Raw genomic sequence first — 22314 nt, 5'->3', positions numbered from 1 at the left:
AGTGTCCAGGTCCTTCATCTAAAAGATCCTCTTGAATACACTAATGAGGAACATAATATTCTTCAATGCATTGAAGAAATTGGTTGGGAAGCCCTGGGCAGAGGGGACTGCTTCAAACAACGCTTCCAAGATGGAATTTAGCTAAAGTTTCAGCACTGCATTTTAGGGGCATTGGTTAGCCTCGCAGTATCTGGGGCCTGGGCTCAATTCCAGCCTTGGGCAACTATCTGGATGGAGCTTCATCATTCTCCCCGTGTCTGCCCAGGTTTCCTCCCACAGTCTAAAGATGTGCTGGTTAGTCGGGTTGGCCATGGGAAAAGCAGGATTACAAGGACTGGGTGGGATGCCCTTCAGAGTGTCAATGTGGACTTGATGGACTGAATGGCTTGCCTCAACCCTGTAGGGATTCTGTGCTAATAGCATTTTTTTGAAATGAAGTAAAACAGTGGGCTGAATTTTCCTAAAAATCAGCTAAGTGCCAATGCCGGGAGTTTCATGGTGTGTGAATCTCAAGCAGGTTTTTCTACATACTTAGCCACTGCTTACCCCATTACCTATATACCACACTCCACTGTGCCATTCCCATTTGCTATCCTGTGCTACCTTGCACTTGCCAGAAGTCCTCACTGGTGGAGGGACCTTTCAGATTTCTCACAAGCAGCACCATATTTAAAGTTAAGTGCAACAATTTAAATGCTGTGAGCCAGAAATTGCCTTTTGCAGCGCAAATGTGAGAAGGATTGCTCCAAAGATGGCCGACAGAGGCAATAGGCACCCCCGATTTGCTGACAGGGACTTGAAGGTCATGATGCCCAGAGTGATGGACAAGAGAGCCTCAGAATCAGCAAAGGCAACCATTGCACCATCCTGGTGAGAAGTAGCCAGGCCGGAGCCATTTCTACAGTCCACAGGATTACACAGCAGTACCACAAAAAGGTTCTTCTGCACTCTGTAAGGATAAGTGTCACCATCTTTTATCTGCTACCTCATGCTCACTCTAACTCTGCACCTACCTCCCATCAAAGCTCATTGTCTACTTTCACCACTGCATGCAGTGCCTTCCCTCAATGGTTCTCATCCACTTCTTCCTACCAAACAGGCTGGAAATTGCCAGGCCACTTGCATAATTATTTGCATCATCTAAAACAACAGGTAAAGTACCTGATGACTGGAGAGTGGCGAATGTGGTGCCTTTATTTAACTAGGGATGTAAGAAGAAGCCAGGGAACTATGGACCTGACAGTCTGGCTTCAGCAGTGGGTAAGTTATTGGAGGTGGTTCTGCAAGATTGGATTCCATGCATTTGGAGAGGTAAGGAATAATTAAGGATAGTCAGCATGGTTTTGTGCAAGGGGTAACATGTCTCGCAAGCATGATTGAGTTTTTTGAGGAAATAACCAAGAAGACTAATAAGACAGAGTGGTAGATGTTGTTTACTTGGATTTTAATGAAGCCCTTGACAAGGTTCCGTCTGGTAGGCTAATTCATAAAATTGGAATTCAGGGTGAGCTTGCCAATTTGACACAAAATTAGCTTATCAATTGGAGACAGAGTGATAGTGGAGGATTGTTTTTCAGACTGGAGGCCTGTGACCAGCAGTGTTCCACAGGATCAGTGCTGTGCCCACTTTTATTTGTCATTTATACAAATGATTTACGTGAGAATATAGAAGGTATGGTTGGTGCGTTTGCAGATAACACCAAAAGTGGTGGTACAGTGAACAACAAAGAAAGTCATCTGAGATTATGGCTCAATGTTTAGCACTGCAGCCTCACAGTGCTAGGGATCCAGGTTCAATTCCAGCCTTGGGCAACTGTCTGTGTGGAGTTTGCACATTCTCGCTGTGTCTCCATGGGTTTCCTCCAGGTGCTCTGGTTTCCTTCCACAGTCCAAAGATGTGCAGGCTAGGTGGATGGGTTGTGCTAAATTGCCCATCGTGTTCAAGGGTTTGTGGGTTATGAGGGGGATGGGTCTGGGTGGGATGCTCCAAGGGGTGGTGTGGACTTGTTGGGCCGAAGGGTCTGTTCCCACACTGTAGGGAATCTAATCTAATTACAAAGAGATCTCAATCAATTGGGTCAATGGGCTGATGAGTGGCAGATGGAGTTTAATTTGGATAAATGTGAGTTATTTGCTGTTTATCTTTATGTTTATATACTCTGTCCTGTTTGGGTACCATTACCTAAATAGCTCTCCTGCAATGCTGCTGATGTTTTATAAGCTTATGTACTCCCTCTCCAGAACCCTGACCCTTTAATTAGTTTAAGGCTCTCTCTACAGCCCTAGTTATTTGATTTGCCAGGACATTGGTTCCAGCACAGTTCATCTGAAACCTGCCTGACTGGAACAACTCCCTTCTACCCCAGTACTGGTAGCAGTGCCCCAGAAACTGACTCCCATGCTAATCTTTGAACCACACATTTAACTCCTTGGTTTTATTTGCTCTTACGACGATTACTCTGTGGCTCAGGTAGTAATCCCAAGATTATTATCTTAGAGATTCTGCTTTGTAATTTAGCTCTTATCCATTCAACATCAAAATGGAAAGGCACAGGAATTTGATGTTATTCCAGTACACATCATGGCAACTCCCAAATAAATGAACAAACCATCAAAATCAGGAATTGATGGTCAAAGATGCATTGAATATTGATGGAGTGGAATCCTTTTCTGCTGATGATCCCTACAAGTTGGTTATAGATGCTCTCAAAGCAATGTGGAGAGTGGAGTTTATACTACCCTGCACCTGAGGGAAGCCGGTGATATTTGGAAAATTTCACTGCCTGGAGTATTTGCCCTCCTCACCATGGATGGAGGCTATAAACAGGTGTAATCTGGAGAAAGCTACCCCACCTCAGATATATTTATGGGTCAAGGGTTGGAAAGTGCCACATAGGTCTCCTGTTGCTCCATGAAATAAGCTGCTGATGTAAAAACTCAGGGCTGCTTTCACCTTGACAACAACGGGAATAGAAATGCCTTAAGTCCTCCAAAATGCAAAGTCCTACTGCAGCACATGACATAGTCTGGCGATGATAGCCCAAGGCCTCCTTAGTCAGTATTGTGTTTCTAAGAGCTGCAGAAAATGACAGTGAGGTCTATAGATGAGGAGTCTGGACATTGTCCTTGACCATTTTCTTACGAATTTTTCACATACATATTCTCCGTCTCGGAGCTACCATTGGAAATTACTGTTCTTGCTGCATTTGCTGACAACGTTGTAATTCTCTGTTCGCTGGCGCTGACTTCATCTGTGAATCAAGGCCATGGGGAATCCAGCAAATGTGATGTCCATATCAGGTCTGTGTGCTGGTAATCTGGAGAGGATGTCAGAAATAAAGCAGCATATCAGTATTGGTTCTCCAGAGCCCTCGCACCAATTATAATGAAGTGACATTCCTAACAGAGTGTGGTCCTGAGACTTACCAAGGAGACCAAAGGCTCAATAAGAAGCTCTGAACTATGTGATCTTATTCAGTTGTATGTTGCAGAACTAAATTGTTTGCGTTACATTTGTGGAGTAAGTTTCTGGCACTATTCCACTACGATAAAGCCCCCTGCCCCAAAATTGCCAACACTTGAATGTTGCAGACCGTGTCCTTAGACACCAACTGCTCAGTGTGCGTATATGGTAGCTCTGAGCCAATGTGAGATATGAAGTTTGATTCAGCAATGATAAATCCAGGGGAGACCTTTCACTTAACACCTAATTAGACTTGCTTCCCTGATATGACAAGAGGGGGAATTGTGCAACTTATGTAATAATCATCATCATTTGAGGCCATAATTTCTCATTTTTATTCTTGGGGAAAAAAATGCCCTGAGAATGAATTGTAATTTGATGCCAGATGTTTGGCATTACTACATGAGTGGATGCATAATTAATGCAATTACTTTAGCTACACTTCAATTCAAACAATTTTATTCCACCTAAAGAGAAACACAGTAACTTACTCTGCACTGACGATATGCAGTGGCAATGTTGCGCAATTAACTTTGGATCAAGGCGAGAAAGCTTTCAACCTCAGTCTTTGGAATGACTTGCAGCTTCCTGCCCGAGGCACTGAATGATGTCCCCCACCTCACATCCTTCATTTTCCTTTTTGTATTACTGCTCCTATCCAGCTTCAATGTATTGCTATTCAGGCCCGTTATGTTGCCATTAACCACCCAGTTATCCCCAGAGACAGAGCTTTCCAAATTGCCATGCCCTTGTTGGCCACACCTCCGCTTCATGTAGAGACCAAAGTAATTGTGACTTGTGAAACCTCACCGGTCCTAGAGATACTCATCCCTTCCTTCCCTCAGTCAGGTCCCCCGCTTCTTTCCTGAATTGAGACCTTTCATAGTTGACTAAACCCCGTTGCCACGAATGAGCAATTGAGCTTTACTTTTGCCCCTGATGAGCACTCTCTCCATTAACATCCAAGGATTAAACAAAGCCGATACCCACTAAACTGAGAACAGCCCAGGCGTCAGCCTATTGTCACCACTGTCAGAACAACTGAGCAGCCTGTAATCCCAGGTGGCACCAGGTCTGCAGCACTGACTGTGACCCAATCCCCAACTGCAGGGACAACGATCCCCTGACTCTAATAGGACCAAGTGCCTGACTGACTGTGGTAAAGCCTGTGGGCTGGAATCAGATGACCCCCATAACTGACTAAAGTTGCACCTCCTGACAGACAGAAATCCTTCTTGACACCAGTACGGACAGGTCCCCTTTGACTTTCAGAAATTTTTTGAGGTTGATTTTCTGTTTTGATTCGATTTTCACCATATTTACCCAACCATTTTGTCACTAGCTACTCCGTTCAAGTAAGCAGACAACTCAACCCTATAAATTTGATGGTTTTAGAAACTCTTTTGTGGTTAAAGGTATCCTTGTAGATTGATTCTTTCGAAAGAAAAGGCACATTGATTTAGTTTGAATTACAGCACATGGGCTGCAAGTCCCGGGCAGACACCAGTATGGCACGGGGGGGACAGTCCTGGAACTTACCCTGGAGCCACTGGCAGCCAGTGCAGAGTGGACTGGAGGCTTGGTTTGGAGCAGGGACAGCTGTTAGACTGGGGCCCGGCACGGGCAGTTAGACCACATGCCAAGGTCCTGCGCTGAGCTGCTACGACGTAATCTTCAGTTGAATTTTTTTTTACCTGGTTGTAAAATCAATCATTCAACAATGTCTTATTTCAACTTATTTTTTAAACTCTGTAAAGTAATGCTACTACTTTTTATTCCTCTTTTGTATCCAATATTTGGACCTCGGTGCTCGTACCTGAGATGGCCCCATAAGAGGCAGACATTGTAAAAGCTATTCTCTGTACTTTTACAACAGAGTACACATGACAATAAAGCATATTCTATTCTACTCTCGCTCACATTTCAAAATTTCATCCATCAAACCAAAACAGGCAAGATACATTTTATACTTGACGTGGAAGTAAACCAATGATGTTGAAAAGAAATAGTGAGGGGAAAGAATGACTTATATGCTGTGATATCCAATAGGCTTTAATGGAACTCTTAAAGGAGGCAAAAAACAGAAAGTTATGGATGGAATTCCAGATCTTAGGACATAGGCAGCTGAAGCCACCAATGGCGAAGAGATTACAATCAAGGATACATGAAAGAACAGAACTGCAAGAACCCTATCATTGCAAAGAGTTGTGACCCTGGGGGAGGTTAGATAGACAATTAGGACTGGGCCTTGGAAGAATTTGTAAACAAGGATGTGGATTTTAAAATCAAAGGCAAGTTAAAAAATCGTTAACAATGTTCATTCCCATTACAAATCTATTGAAAGCTGCTCTGATTCCTTAAACGACATTTTTCTGTGTATGGGTCATTAGTTACACACTGAACAGGAGATTCTAAGTGAACTGAAACTCCTGCCCAAAACAGTCACCTTTCCATTTCTTTCTCGTCCTCTGGCATGCTCATCAAAACCTGCCTCTTTGTCCAAGCTTTTGATTATCTCTCCTAATCTTCTTAATCAGTACCATGTTATACTTCTGTTTGCTGATGAGCTTGCTAAGTACCTTGAGATGCTGCACTTTGTTCGAGATGATATAGGAGCTGAATAAATGCAAGGTTTGATAGGTGTTGTTGTAACTACTTCTCAAACATTCAAATAATCACAATGAGGTCTTCAGCTGCTGCAACTCCACTGCTGCAAAATTCTCATTTTAAAGCAATCTGCAGTCAGCAATGTTTCACTGATGATACTCCCTCTAACATACCTTTCACAGCCTGTTTCCTTGCAATGCACAGTGCGTTTATATTGCTGTGAGGCCATGCATGAACACATATGTGGACGTTCTGCTTTTGCATGGCATTTTGCTCTAATATGCAGTACTCTCTTAATTGCTGCAGGCTGCAAGACCATGCTACTATGAAGAAAGCTTGGGGCACAGGTCGTAAACATAACGAACATCATTAGTCTTATGTTGGAGTGAGCATTTGAATTGGATCCTTTATCTCCAAGAAATTCAACAGTAAATGGAGCATCCCTGAGCCCTCATCATTTCAATGATTGCAATCATGTGCTTTCTTTTAATATTCACTGTGGGATGTGGGCACCGCTGTCTGGGCTAGTATTTATTGCCTCTCTCTAATTGCCCTGGAGAATGTAATAATGAGCTGCCTTCTTGAACCACTGCCGTCCATGTGCTGTAGATAGTCCCAAAATGCCCTTAGAGAGGGAATTTCAAATTGCGGGACATCCTGGCAACAGAACTGACCTGATATTGATGCATTCATGACAGTTAGGCTTATTAAATCATGCTTATGTCAAAAGTTGCTCCTCGGTGTAATATTTTAAAAAATCACAGGATAATTTAGCATTTTATTATTTGTTTATTAATCATAACTTGCTTGCTATAGATGTAGAATTTGGCTGCTCTGCACTTAATGTTTATGGTGCAACGTTTAGGAGGACACCTGCAACATTTGCAAGCCCTGCTGGTTCAAAATAAACCAGAGACTATTTCAGAGAGGGTGTTTGTGTGCACACAGTGTCTGTCTGGGAAAGAATGTGAATAGGTGGATCATGATGTTAACAGTATTCAGCACACAAGTGAGCAGCAAAAAGCACTAAACGCTCCATCACCATTATTTAAATGTCAGCAACGGCATTTATGTTAAATGCTGATTGAAACCTACAGTCGTTTGCTACACTTGTGAAGTGTTTCGTGGTTTCTAGTCTACTGTGAGAGGTATGGCTTGTGCTGCAGGATTTTGTCCTGACTTCAATGCTCTGCACCAACCCTTTGCTCTCAGACGTGGGCGAAGTTGAATAAATAGTCTCCGAACAGTATCATGACGGGAAGCAAAACAACACAGAGGAGGGCAAGCTACTGGAAAGGTGAAAGTGGAAGGCAAGGAAAAAGGCTCTGAGCAGGAGGCCATAGTTGCCAAGCATGCTCAGAGATTAATTCTCCTTCTCAGCAAAGAGCAGTGTCATATATCCGTGTTTTCAGGAAGGACATTCTCACTGAAGCCTTTCATTTGCTGCAGCAACAAAAGCAACCTCAGCACTAGATTACGAATACATTGTCAGTGGCTGTGAGGGTGGCCACGATCATTTAGGCTCCTTTCAGACTGAAGCGTGAAATATCTGCTATACCTCCCAGTTTGTCATTCACTGTTGCTAAAGGGAGGTCACTGAGGTTCTGTGTCAGTTGAATATAAGGGTTTGTAAGAATTGTAGACTTTCCTGTGGTGCTGGGTGCCAAAACCAAAAGGCATCCATCATAATGCTTCATTCTATGAAAGACTGCTGGACTGTGGAACCACTATTGCAGGGACTAACAAGTTGGTAATAAGAACTTTCCTCTGACTCTATACCTTATGACTTAAGCACATATGTGCTTCATTTTCACTATGAAGGTCACAGTGGCATATATCTTGTGAATGAATAGGTAATTGAATTATTGAAACCATACTTTCACTCTCTAGGCCATACTGGAGGAGTCCTGCAGTATTCAATAGAGCAAATGTCAAGAATCACATTGTTCTTCTGTGTGCTGAAGAACTTCACCATCATGAGATAGCCCTTGTGTTGCAGCAGGGTTAAAGCTGAGGAATGCATTAAACATGGCCCCCTCCCCTGCCGAACCCTTACAAATATATCCTTACGAACTTTGGTGACAGAATAGCTCTGGATCTTGAAGAACATCGACCTACCATCTAGGTCTCTCACAGACTTGGCGACAACTCCTGTTATGTCAATGTAAATTGTACCTGATTGATTTCACGCAATAAACCACATCTTGTTTAAGAAAAGAGCATCTATTTGTTAGACTGCCTAGTTTTATTCTTCTATCCAAACAGACCAGTCATTCCCTTCAGATACCAATTGTATCTTTCCTGAGAATGGTCGTGCTAAGATTGATCATATAATGCATGGCATCAGTTATATTTTTATGCCATCACCAAACCTGCCAACTGTCACTTCTGTAACATTGCCCAAATTTTTCTGTCTCAGCAGATCTCCTGATGAAACTCTCATCCAAAATCCTGGCTTGAACTAATAAGTAACAAATAATTTTTGTGCCGTACAAGTGCTAGACAATGACCATCTCCAATGTGAGAGAATCTAGCCATATCCCTCTGACAATCAGATTAGATTCCCTACAGTGTGGAAACAGTCCCTTTGGCCCAACAAGTCCACACTGCCCCTTGGAGCATCCCACCCAGACCCATCTCCTATATCCCCATACCCCTGAACACTACGGGCAACTTAGCATGGCTGATCCACCTGGCCTGCACATCTTTGCACTGTAGGAGGAAACCAAAGCACCCGGAGGAAACCCACGCAGACACGGGGAGAATGTGCAAACTCCACACCGACAGTTACCCGAGGCTGGAATTGAACGCAGGTCCCTGGCACTGTGAGGCTGCAGTGCTAACCACCGAGCCACCATGCCATCCCATGCATTAATATTGCTGAAACTTCCAGCCTCCATCCCCTGCCCACCACAATCAACATTCAAGGGTTACTATTGACTAGAAACTGAACTCAACCAGCCATAAGATAGGTGGCTACAAGAGCAGTTAGAGGCTGGGAATTCTGCCATAATTCACTTCCTTACTTCCCAAGTGTGTCAAACATTTACAAGGCACAAGGCAGAGTGTGATGGAAACAGTGGGAACTACTAACGCCAAGATGGCCAACAAAGATGACCAACTTCTGTGAATGCTCAAAATGCTCCCAGCAACATCATACCATGGTAACATTGATTCAATATTCAGATGAAAAAGGAAATTGATGATCAAAACATCTCACAGTCCCAAAAGGGCAATGCTTACTTTAATTTAACTAACAGTGTAGAAACATTTTATTCCAAGTATCAATTAGGTTCACTTCTCTTGTCCAATGGGACAGAAAATGTCCTGCGAGCGTGTGTTCGAGTGAGAAGATGACCACATGTCTGTGAGGTCTGTCCCTCTTTATATTTCTCTGCAAGGGTATATTTATAAGGAGAGAGAGAAACCATCTGTGTCTCTGTACAGGTGACTGTAAGAAATTGTGCTGCTACTCATTAACGATACCAATAGCTAATTGCATTGCCATTGCTGAAGCCCCTAGCTGTAATAGTTGGGAAGGTAATGGCATGATAGTAAATCACAAGACCAGCTTGTGTTCTGGGACGTGGGCTCAATTTCCACTACAGTGCTTATGTATCTTGAATTCAGTTTAAAAGAAGAAAATGAAATTGAAAGCTTGTCTCATTAACAGTAACCATGACAACTGTCATCACTTATTCTTTAAAAACCCATCTAGTTCACGAAAGTCCTTTAGTGAATTAAATCTTCTATTATTACTTGATCTGGTCCACATGTAACTCCAAACCCACAGCAATGTAGACAATTTTTAACTGCTGTTTGAAATGTCTGAGTATGACACTCTGTTCAGGGGTAATTAGGGATAGCCATGCCAATGATGCCCACATTCCATTAAAGAATAAAGGAAAAATAAAGGAATAAGGAGGGCGTGGTGGCTCAGTAGTTAATACTACTGCCTCACAGCACCAGGGGCCTGGGTTCGATCCCACCCTTGGGCGACTGTGTGGAGTTTGCCTGTGTCTGCGTAAGTTTCCTCTGGGTGCTCCAGTTTCTTTCCACAGTCTGAAGATGTGCAGGTTAAGACAATTGGCCATGCTAAATTGCCTGTAGTGTCCAAGGATGGACAGGTTAGGTGGATTAGCCATGGGAAATGCAGGGTTTAATGTGTGGGTCTGGGTGGGATGCTCTTCAGAGGCTTGGTATGGACTGAATGGCCTGCTTCCTTGCTGTAAGGATTGTATGAAAACAATACTAATGCTGTGTTTCTGTGCATGTGCAATATTTGATTCATGGCATTGCCATAAACACGCCAGGAGGAATATTCTCCACCTGCCTGGATGAATGAATGTTAAATGACACTCAAGGACATTGACAACACCCGGGACAACGCAGTATTTTTGATTGGCACCACATCCACTATTATAACCATTCACTCCTAATGCCACTGATCGACAATGTCCTTCCTCAAGGACAATTAGAAATGGTTAATAAATGCTGATCTGGATAGTGATTCCCTCATGCTGTAAACAAAAAGTTTTTTTAAAAAAGACTGGTAGAGATGGTTGGAACGTTTGTAGCATTTCTAGATGTGTAAACTTGGGAAGAAGCTACAAACTACGATGATCAGGCCTAGTTGATTGAGATTGTCAGTAGGCGAGTTACAGGAATACGGTGAATAAAGCAGATTGTGAGGAAATGGTGGAGTTGTTAGGATATGGCATTTGAAGATATGTTCGCTGAATTTACCTATACATGTAAAGATATTGAACATTTTGTACTGCTGCGTCTGGATCTGACTACTGCCATTGACCATGAAATATATTTGCTCCCATTGCTTTCACAAGGTTTATCTGGAGGGGCTCCTGGATCCTTGTAACACTTCTGTCCTCCCTTTGTATTTGTCTCAGCCTTAATATCCACTGCAATGTCAGACAGTTTTCTTGTCCTTATTCAAACGTAATTCACCCTCTTGCTCAGCCCCCTTTTTTAAAAAAGAGGTTACCATTCCTGTCTCCAATACGGATTGTTCATGGACTTTAGAATTTTATAAAGGACTAAGCTGCACCCCCAAAGTTTGGCCTTGTCTTCACTTTCAACCTCACCACCTCCATATTCAAAGGATCACCTCTCTCCATTTTACGACCTCCAGTGTGTTGTTACCACCAAACACATCATTCCTTCCCCTCCCCTGTCAGCATGGGCACCTCAATCTAATTCTCTATTACCCCCAATAACTCATACCCCTCCAATGGCACCTCAATAAACAAATCACAGAAGGTGCAACACATGGTCTTTTACCACCTCCCTCCTCAATGTCCAAGGTCTCAAACACTCAGTCCTGGTAAAGCATTGATTTGCTTGTATTTCTTTCAATTTAGTCTACAGTATTCCCTGTTCACAATGACATTTCCTCCAGTTTGGGCAGTCCAAATACTCACTGGATGACTGTTTTGCAGAACAATTCTACTCTGACCCTAAGCATGATCACAACCTTTCAGTCACTTACCAGTACACCATCTTGTCTTCATATTCACATTTCTATCCTAGACTTGCTGCATAAGGTCATAAGATATAGTAGCAGAATTAGACATTCAACCCATTGAGTCTGCTCTGTGATTTCATCATGGTTAATATGTTTTGGAACGCCATTCTCCTGCCTTTTCCCTGTAACCCTCAATCGCCTTATCAATTAAGAGCCTATCTATCTCTGTCTTAAATGCACTCCGCAGCCCTCTGCGTCAATGAGTTCTACAGATTAACCACCTACTGGCTGAAGAATTCCTCCTCAGGACATCCTTTCACTCTGAAGTTGTGACTTCAGGTCCTAGTATCTCCTATTAGTGGAAACAACTTCTCTATGACCACTCCATCGAGGCCTATCAGTATTCTGTTAGTTTCAATCAGATCACCCTTCATCCTTCTAAACTCCATCGAGTACAGACCCTGAATCCTCGAATGCTGCTCACATGACAAGCCTTTCATCCCTGGTATCATTCTTGTAAACCTCCTCTGGACCACCTCCAATGCCAGCTGGAGAAACTCAGCAGGTCTGGCAGTGGCTGTGGAGAGAAAAACAGTGTTAGTGCTTTGAATCCAATAGAGGAGGAAGAGGATGGCTAATGGTGATGACAAATGATGTAAGATCAGTCTCTGGACTCAAAATTTTAACTCTTTGTTCCACTTTGTTTTTCCTGCCTTCTCTCACCATTCCCAAGCTCCCTCCCCCAGTGCCTGGATTTCTTGGTTTTGCTTTCAGCATGATTGGTTGAGATTTGACTCTGGGCCTGTTTTCTTTTCTACGTTGTTACCACTGTCTTTGCCTCTGGTTCTGTGACAGTTGTGACCTGGAATTGTGCTCGCTCTCTAACCCTTTCCTGACCTTCTCTCTGTTCCATATGCGCTCCCTACTTTATTCTCCTGCGTAATGCCCATCACTTTTCTACCTCTCTATTGGATTTGAAACATTTTTCTCTTCTCTGATGCTGCCAGACCTGTTAAGCTGCTTCCTGTTTTGTATTTGTGATGTCCAGCAACTGCAGTATTTTGCATTATAATTATCATTGCAGAATTATTTGCCTACTTACAGCAGGTTTACTTAGTGGCTCATATGTTATAATTGCAATTGTTGTAGCTGAAGTCTAAGTTTGTGTTTTGTGGCTTGTTCTGCACCCTGCAACAAGTGACAAATTGCTGGTATTGCTGCAGTGTGTCAGCACTGTTTCCTGCTGGCTATTCTGGACGCAATGATGCTGTCAGTTAGTGCTTACATCAATTTTCTAAAAAAGCCTTTGCTGCTATCTGATTCAATTTACTTGCCCAGACTGTGAATACGCTGCAGTGATACAGTCATTTAGCAAGTGCATTATTGCACACAATATTGCTGCATAGCTCTACCAGTAACTTGAGACTGGCACACACCAACAGGAAGTATTTTCCAGTCATCATGAATAGCTTCTTCTTTTATAATGGTGCCCCCTGCAGTTACACTGTAATGAAAACTCCTGCAGGCACAGTGTGCAAACAAACCTGGGGTAGGGCTCTTGTGGCCCAGCAGTAATGTAACTACCTCTGAACCAGGAGGCCTGGGTTCAAGTCCTATTTGCTCCAGAGGTCTGTCACAAGAACTCTGGGTAGCTTAATTATTAAAAACATCTGCCAACAAAACTGCAGAAAATCCATGTTCCACTCCAATGTTTGAAAGCTAAAGAGATTCTTGGCATCATTTCACATAAATTCCCAACTTGTACATGTTTATGTATTATGAGATAAACTGTTTAAAGAAAGTGGCTAGGAGCCCTTGGGTATGCTTTACTGACCTACTTGAAAAGGGCCAAGAATCCCATTCTATTAGTGGACTATGTTTTTAGTCCTGTATCAAAGTGTCTGAGACAGGGTTGCCTCATCTCAATGGATTCATGAGTCAGAATTAGCCTCAATACTTGGTATCCACTTGAGGTAGGATTGAAGAAGGAGTGGCGCTGGGAAACAATTTTGCAGACCTAAACTCTGTATACACATCAAACTCTGCGTAATAGTGTGGGAATTAATTCTCATCTGAAATTCTGGCTACTATCTACCTTCTGCTTCAGTATCTGAAAGATAATGACTGTAATAACTGTTTTACAGCCCTAGGCTTCCTATTTATTGCACCTAGATGACCATTTATTTTTGATAATTGTCTTTTACATACTTTAGCCATTCAATGTGAGGTCATGCTTATACAGTGAGCTGCCTCGTGCGTGTTGAAACCAGTTCTACAATTGAAACTGAGAAACAATTACTGTTTAAAGTTCAACATTCTTACCTCCAGAAGAACGAAGCCTTTCAAGAAGACAACAGAAACCAGAAAGTTCAATAGACTGGATCTTGATGACATAAGGCACTTTCCTGCTCCTGTTTTTAACAGCGAACCAATTAATGGTCCCTGACACATATTTAGCAGACAGCTAAGGACAGCAAGTAGGCTCATGAGGCTACAGAACCTTCAAGAGGCCCTCAGCAATGTGACTGACAGCCTGACTAACAAAGATGAGAGATGCCACGATAAGCAGGAGAAAGGTAGGGCCTCTCAATATGGAAGAAACATCTAACTGTTTTTTGAACAGCCAAAGACAAAATTATCTAAAGGTGCCTGACTGCTACTGTGGAGGCACAGCTGGCACTGTCTAACTGCCACTGTCAAGGGAAGGGCTGTAAAATGGTGCTTTAGCCTCCAGTCTGTTTCGTCCCCATTCATCACTCAGAAATCAGCCTCAATAGGGGAGGAGGGAAGTGACTGCTGACTGAAAAAGTCCAGCTGACATCTGCAGTGTGCCATTAATGGCCCTTTTAAGGGCTTTATTCACCCTCTGATAAGCCGACAACTCTCAGGGGACTCTATGTTGCTGGTGATCCTCAGTCGTGGAGAAGGCCCAGTGGCAGACAATGAAGTGCCTGAAAGGGACTTGATCCCATCAGGCATTTCTCTGGAATTGGCAGGAATTTCCCTATCAGTCCTTCATCTCCTATCAGTCTGACACAATCTCAGCCTTCAATGGCAACAATATTAGTCAATCAGATGTTACTATAAATTATTTCCCTTTTTAACAATAAAATAATTATGGAAAATTAAATGATAAAGCTTAGGAAAACAATTACACAATGAAAAGGAGTTTTGCTACTAAAATGTTATCTGAAATATATAAAATGTTGGGTTGTTTTTCATTTCTAGTTTTATGTGTAACGAATAAGATTTTAGATAATATGAACAGAAGCAGACCATACAACCCATTGAGCCATTCAATGTGATCATGGCTGATTGAACACTTCAATATCTTTTACCCACACCATCTCCATAACCTATTTGCCAAATCTTGCCTATCCATTGATCTTGTACAAATCTTCTTAAAGCTATTTTACATTTTCCTAGAAACATTAATTTTCATTTAGCACAACATCAGCCACAAGTTTGAAAAATTACATTTCTTCTCCATCTCTATACATATTTTTATTTGACCTACTTTTCTAACTGACTTGTTCAGAGGTGTTATTAAGTACCTCTGGAGCAGGTGGGATTTGAAGCATGCTTCCCAGTCCAGGGATAGGGACAATACCATTGTACAACAGGAGGGCCCCTTCTCTATTTCTAATTTTATTTTTAAATAATTTTTCTAATGAACTTGCTCAGGGATGTTATTAAACAGTAGATGGAGTAGGTGTGGTGTGAACCTAGGCCTCCTGGTCTGGGGTAGCGACACTAGTACTGAGGCACAAGAGGGCCCCTTCCCCATCTTTAAATCATTTGCTTATTTTGTGATCAATTTGGGCCCAGGGACTGATCCTAGGAGTTATCATAGAGACCCCAAGGGCTGTTGGCTTATCAGAGGGTGAATAAGGCCCTTAAAGGGACCTTAAACAGCACAGTGAAAATGCCAACCCGGCTTTTTCAGTCAGCTGAGTAAAGTGACCTAGTGCTATTATCACTGAGCAGTTAATCCAGAGACCCCAGATAATCCAGGAACTGGGTTTGAATCCTGCCATGGCCGATGGTGGAATTTGAATTCAATAAACATCTGGAACTAAGGGTCTAATGATGACTAGAATCCATTGTCAATTGTCAGAAAAACCCACCTGGTTCACTAACATCCTTTAGGAAGGGTAACTACCATCCAGGCCTGATCTGATCTACAATGTGAATCTGGACCCCAGTAATGTGGTTGACTCTAACTGCTGTCTGGGCAATTAGGGATGGGCAATTCTTGACCTAACCAATGATGCCCTCATCCTGTGCATAAATTCTTAAAAAAGTAACATGAAAATAATCCATTTACTGCTACTCTCTGTTCTCTGTCTCTTAACCAATGACTAATCCATGCCAGTATATTACCTCCTTTACCTTGAGCTTTAAATCTTTTGACCAGTCTCCTGTGGGGTTATTATTGAAAGATTTCTGAAAAATAATTGTAGGTTATCCATCAGCTCTCCTTTATCAAACTTGTTAGCAACACCTTCAAGAAACTCCAACAAGCTCATCATACAACTCCTCATTCATAAATCCATGCTAACTACTCCCAATCAGATTATTACCTCATATCATTATCATTTAAGTGTGTATTTATTACATCCTTTGTAATAGCCTATAACATTTTCCCTAGTACTAATATAAGACTAACAGGTCTGTAGTTCCAGGTTTTCTATCTCACTCCCCTCTTCAGTAGGGTGACATTTCCTACCTTCCAATTCACCAGAAGCATTACAGAATCTATAGAACTTTGGAAAATAATCACCGATGCTTCAACTATCTCTACTGCCATCTATTTCAATATTCTCAAATGTAGATCATCAGGTCCTGAGATTCATTAACTTGTAGTCTCATTAATTTGTCTTCTTTTTGCTTACCTATCCAAGATGTTGCAGTCTAATTTTATGTTTTCTTGCTAGAATGCGTCCAAATTCTATACTCCCTTTCTTTATCAATTTCTTGATGTTCCTTTGCTGTATTCTAAAATGTTCCCATTTCTCATAATTATTGCTTTGGAAGTAATTATAGGGGAGGCGATGGCCTAGTGCTACTACCATTGGACTTTTAATCCAGAGACCCAGGTAATGGGCTAGGGACCTGGGTTTGAATCCCAACATAGCAGATGGTGGAATTTGAATTCAATAAAAATCTGGAATTATGAGTCTAATGATGACCATGAAACCATTGTCAATTGTTGCGGAAAAAAACCCACATGGTTCACTAATGTACATTAGGGAAGGAAGCTGCCATCCTTACCTGGCCTGTGACTCCAGACATAGCCAGCAATGCCCTCATCCCATGAATGAATAAAAAATATCACTCACTTCCTTTGGTTAGCCGCAGTTGATCAATCTTTTTTGAGCTCTTGCACCTTGAAAGAATGTGTAGTTGCTGTAAACAATGTAACAGTTATTCAAACTCTATCCATTGCCTATATACAATCATACCTTACGCATTCATACTTTCCTTTATGCAAATTTAATAGCCTTACTTCAAAGCGAACTACCTCACTTTCAAATATATGTAAAATTCTATTATATTGTGCTCACTCATGCTTGAATTATTTTACAACATGATAATTAATTAATTAGTCCTTTATCATTACAGAATGCTAGCTCTAAAGTAGCATATCCTCTAGTTAGCAGTTCAACAAACTGCTCTCAAACAAACACCCTTAACGCAACTTCAGAAGCCTGTCTGCATTTATGACATTGACCATAAAGTAGCCATCTACACTGTTCTACCAGAGTACTCAGGTTCACCATGGTGATAACTGTTAGCTATCCCAATCAGGAGAGAAGGAATCACTTTATGTCTTCAGAACATGTTCAACACATACAGAGGAACAAGAGATAACAAAGTCCAAGTGTTCATCCTCATGCTATTTTGCATATAAGTACGAATCACACAGGAATATTAAATAAAAACATACCCCTCATATGAGGAAAACAATTATAAAAGTTAAAATACTTACATACTCCAAAACTTTATATTTTATAGTGCTTTAACATGATAAAATTCCCCATGAAACTTCACACAGCATTATGAAATAAATTTAGCAAAAGCCACGCATAAAACATGGTTAGAGAGATAGGTTTTAAGGAATGTTTTAAGGTAGGATTTCAGGGTAGAGAGAATTCCAGAGCTTAATGAGTAGGTGACAGAAGGAACCAATGATGGTGTTATTAAAATTAACAATGTACAAGAGGTCAGAATTAGAGGGCTGCAAATGTCTTTGTGGGGTTAGTCGTTGTGAAAATGGATAAATTAAAGACATAGTAGAGGGCAAGATTATGAATAAATTTTAAAAACAGAAAGGCTTTACTCAACCGGGAGCCAATGTAGGTCAGTGAGCAGAAGGTGGATGTCAGTTGGTGCAAGTCAGGATGATGGGCAACAGACTTTTGGGTGACCACAAGTTAATGATGCACAGAATGTGAAAGACCAGCCAGAGATGCATTCAAGTCAAGAAATAACAAAGTCATGAAAGAAAACTTTCACAGCTGATAAAGTGAGGCCATAGTTTAAAGTTTAAATGCAGAAAAAGACTGATGAATAGTTGGGAAAACATATGTTTATTCATCAGATTTTGTCCTACAAAAAAAGGTCTCTGAGAAATCTTTATTATCTAGATATGATCATTGCAACGATGAATATGGACTATCAGTTTTCAACTCTCCTCATCTGATTGTTATCCCTGAGATTTTTTCATAGGCTAAAAAAGTTTTACATAAAGGACAAATACTGATTTTAAAGTGGCTGCTGTGATCACCTGATCACAGATTGTGGCAAATCCCGGAGACTCACACAAAGTAAATAGATATATCTGCATGGCTTTTATCTAAAAGCATCATAATTGAGTCAGCCTACAGGAATTCACATCTCTGGTTTTAATTCACACATGCATGATAAATTGATAATATTGGAACATGAAAGGCGCACCTGCCAGTTAGCTAGCTTGGAAAGACAATGAAACCAGGCTGGGAATATATTTTCTGCAGTTGTTTTTGAGCAGCATGTCACACAAAAGGAGTCACAACAGCTGAATCTGGAAGACTGTCTGTCCCTGTTTCGCCGTCATCTTGAAAGACAGTGCCCAGTGTCAAAACAAACCAGAAAAACAACCGTTCAACGATGAGTCAAAGATACATGCAGGTTCTATTACTGCTGTAGATTCAAGTCAATGATTAAATGACTGTAGCCCCAGGTTAAAAACCTATCAGCTCAATCAAGGACTGTAAGGGCCTTTAAACTGTAGAGCCTTAATTCTTCGTCTCTGTAACGGACTTTGTCACCTTTCAGACTGATTGTCTGTACTTGATATATATTTAATGTTGTTTTTTTCTTGGAAAATAATCTTGCAATTTGGTCCTTCATTTTTACAAGGTGCCGCAAAGGAGGCTGCTAAATAGAATAAGACCAGGTACAGTTCCCTCCAGGACACCCTGGTCCAATCTTCCTTCACCCCCAAGACCCTTCCACAGCCCTACAGCACCTTCCCCTGCAACTATTGGAGCTGTAGCACCTGCCCATTTACCTCCTCCCTCCCCACTATCCAAGGACATAAATATGCCTTCCAGGTGAAACAGCACTTTACCTGCTCTTCCCAGAATCTAGCAGCCACAGCATCCACAGTTCTTTTGCTTTTTGTTAAGATAAGAGCCCATGGTGTTAGGAATTGACTTGGGTAGAAGATTGGCTGACTGGGAGAAAGCAGAGAATGGAGATAAAGGTGTCTTTTTCACTATGACAGCCAGTGACTTGTGGAGTTCTGCAGGGGTCAGCATTGGGACCACAGCTATTCAAGTTATATGTTAATGGTCTGGATGAAGGATCTGAAGGCAATGTTATTAATTTGGAGGCTACACAAGAATAGGTGGAGAGGGAGGTAGTGCTAAGGAAGCTGTAGAAGGACTGGGAAAGGTTAGGAGAGTGGCAAAGAAGCAGCAGATAGAATACAATGTGAGAAAGTGTGAAATTATGCACTTTGGTAGTAAGAATAGAGGTGTAGACTATTTTCTAAATGTGAAGTCATTGTTCAAGATTAACATGCAGATTCAGTTGGCATAATCATGGAATCCCTACTGTATGGAAACAGGTCGTTTGGCCCAACAAGTTCACACTGAATTTCCAAAGAGCTTGCCACTCGGACTCACACTCACACTCCCCTACCCTATCCCTATAACCCTGCATTTTCCATGGCTACTGCACCTAATGTGCACATTCCTGGACACTCTAGAATAGAATCCCTACAATGTAGAAACAGGCCCTTCAGCCCAACAAGTCCACACTGACACTCAGAGCATCCCACCCAGACCCATCCCCTGTAACACGCCTTATCTACACATCCCTGAACACTACAGGCAATTTAGCATGACCAATTCACCTAGCCTGCACACCTTTGGACTATGGGAGGAAACTGGAGCACTTGGAGAAAACCCACATAGACACGGGGAGTTTGTGCAAACTCCACACAGAGTGCTGAGCAGCCTTCTTCAATCACTGCAGTGTGTGTGGTCTAGGTGCACTCACAGTGCTTTTACTGAGAGAGTTCCAGGGTTTTGAATGAGCAACAGTGAAGGAACAGTGACATGTTTCCAAGTGAAGATGAGGCGTGACTTGGAGGGGAGCCTACTGGTGCTGAAGTTCTAATTTGCCTGATAGGATCCATGGGTTCACTGGTTCAACTAATAAAAGACCAAGATCTCAGGATGGCTTTGGCCCATTTGGAAAGAATGGGCTACTGGCAGACCCAACTGGCTGAATAGCCAAATGTTAAAAACACATCTCCTGGGATTGAGTTTCAATGTGGTTTACCTCAGTCACCTTGTGTATCTTTAAATTTAGTGCAAGGTCCACAGATACATCAGACAAACTGTTAAAGCTAAACCCTTTGACTCACAAGGCTGGTATAAACCAGCGGCATGGTGGTTCAGTGGTCAGCCCTACTGCTTCACAGCACCAGGGACCTGGGTTCAATTCCTGGGTGACTGTCTGCATGGAGTTTCCACATTCTCCCTCTGTCTGTGTGGGTTTCCTCCCACAGTCTACAGATGTGCAGGCTAGGTGGATTGGCCATGCTAAATTGTCCATAGTGTTCAGTGATATGTAAATTAGGTGGGTTATCAGGATGGGTCTGGGTAGGGTGCTCTCAGAGTCGGTGTGAACTTGTTGGGCCAAAGGGCCTGTTTCCACACTGTAGGGATTCTATGATTTCAATCTATCTAAATGCATCTGCAACATCCCTACATATCAGGATCAAAAGTAACCAGTTATTTCCTTTAATTTACTATTTGAAAAATATTTCTTTGTTTATGTTATTATTGTATTTCAATAACTGCCAACCATCCCAGTGCTATCTCCACACCCCACCCACCAATTCTCTAGCTATCTCACGTTGCTCAATCTATTACGTTGTGCGCAATTGCTGAATGAGGCAGCTTTAGAGCAACTGCATAAACATTGTCAATACCTAACTTATCCACCAGGTGGTGCATTTGAATAGAAAAGCTTCTTACCAAGTTGAACAACAGTATTCATGTTTATGCAGTTGTGGATAAGTTAGGTATTGACAATGTTTATGCAGTTGCTCTAAAGCTGCCTCATTCAGCAATTGCGCACAACGTAATAGATTGAGCAACGTGAGATAGCTAGAGAATTGGTGGGTGGGGTGTGGAGATAGCACTGGGATGGTTGGCAGTTATTGAAATACAATAATAACATAAACAAAGAAATATTTTTCAAATAGTAAATTAAAGGAAATAACTGGTTACTTTTGATCCTGATATGTAGGGATGTTGCAGATGCATTTAGATAGATTGAAATCATAGAATCCCTACAGTGTGGAAACAGGCCCTTTGGCCCAACAAGTTCACACCGACTCTGAGAGCACCCTACCCAGACCCATCCTGATAACCCACCTAATTTACATATCACTGAACACTATGGACAATTTAGCATGGCCAATCCACCTAGCCTGCACATCTGTAGACTGTGGGAGGAAACCCACACAGACAGAGGGAGAATGTGGAAACTCCATGCAGACAGTCACCCAGGAATTGAACCCAGGTCCCTGGTGCTGTGAAGCAGTAGGGCTGACCACTGAACCACCATGCCGCTGGTTTATACCAGCCTTGTGAGTCAAAGGTTTTAGCTTTAACAGTTTGTCTGATGTATCTGTGGACCTTGCACTAAATTTAAAGATACACAAGGTGACTGAGGTAAACCACATTGAAACTCAATCCCAGGAGATGTGTTTTTAACATTTGGCTATTCAGCCAGTTGGGTCTGCCAGTAGCCCATTCTTTCCAAATGGGCCAAAGCCATCCTGAGATCTTGGTCTTTTATTAGTTGAACCAGTGAACCCATGGATCCTATCAGGCAAATTAGAACTTCAGCAACAGTAGGCTCCCCTCCAAGTCACGCCTCATCTTCACTTGGAAACATGTCACTGTTCCTTCACTGTTGCTCATTCAAAACCCTGGAACTCTCTCAGTAAAAGCACTGTGAGTGCACCTAGACCACACACACTGCAGTGATTGAAGAAGGCTGCTCAGCACTCTGTGTGGAGTTTGCACAAACTCCCCGTGTCTATGTGGGTTTTCTCCAAGTGCTCCAGTTTCCTCCCATAGTCCAAAGGTGTGCAGGCTAGGTGAATTGGTCACGCTAAATTGCCTGTAGTGTTCAGGGATGTGTAGATAAGGCGTGTTACAGGGGATGGGTCTGGGTGGGATGCTCTGAGTCT

Source organism: Stegostoma tigrinum, chromosome 18, assembly GCF_030684315.1.
Source record: "Stegostoma tigrinum isolate sSteTig4 chromosome 18, sSteTig4.hap1, whole genome shotgun sequence".
NCBI lineage: Eukaryota > Metazoa > Chordata > Chondrichthyes > Orectolobiformes > Stegostomatidae > Stegostoma > Stegostoma tigrinum.
The sequence above is the reverse complement of the archived record's forward strand: the minus strand, read 5'-3'. Positions refer to the sequence as shown.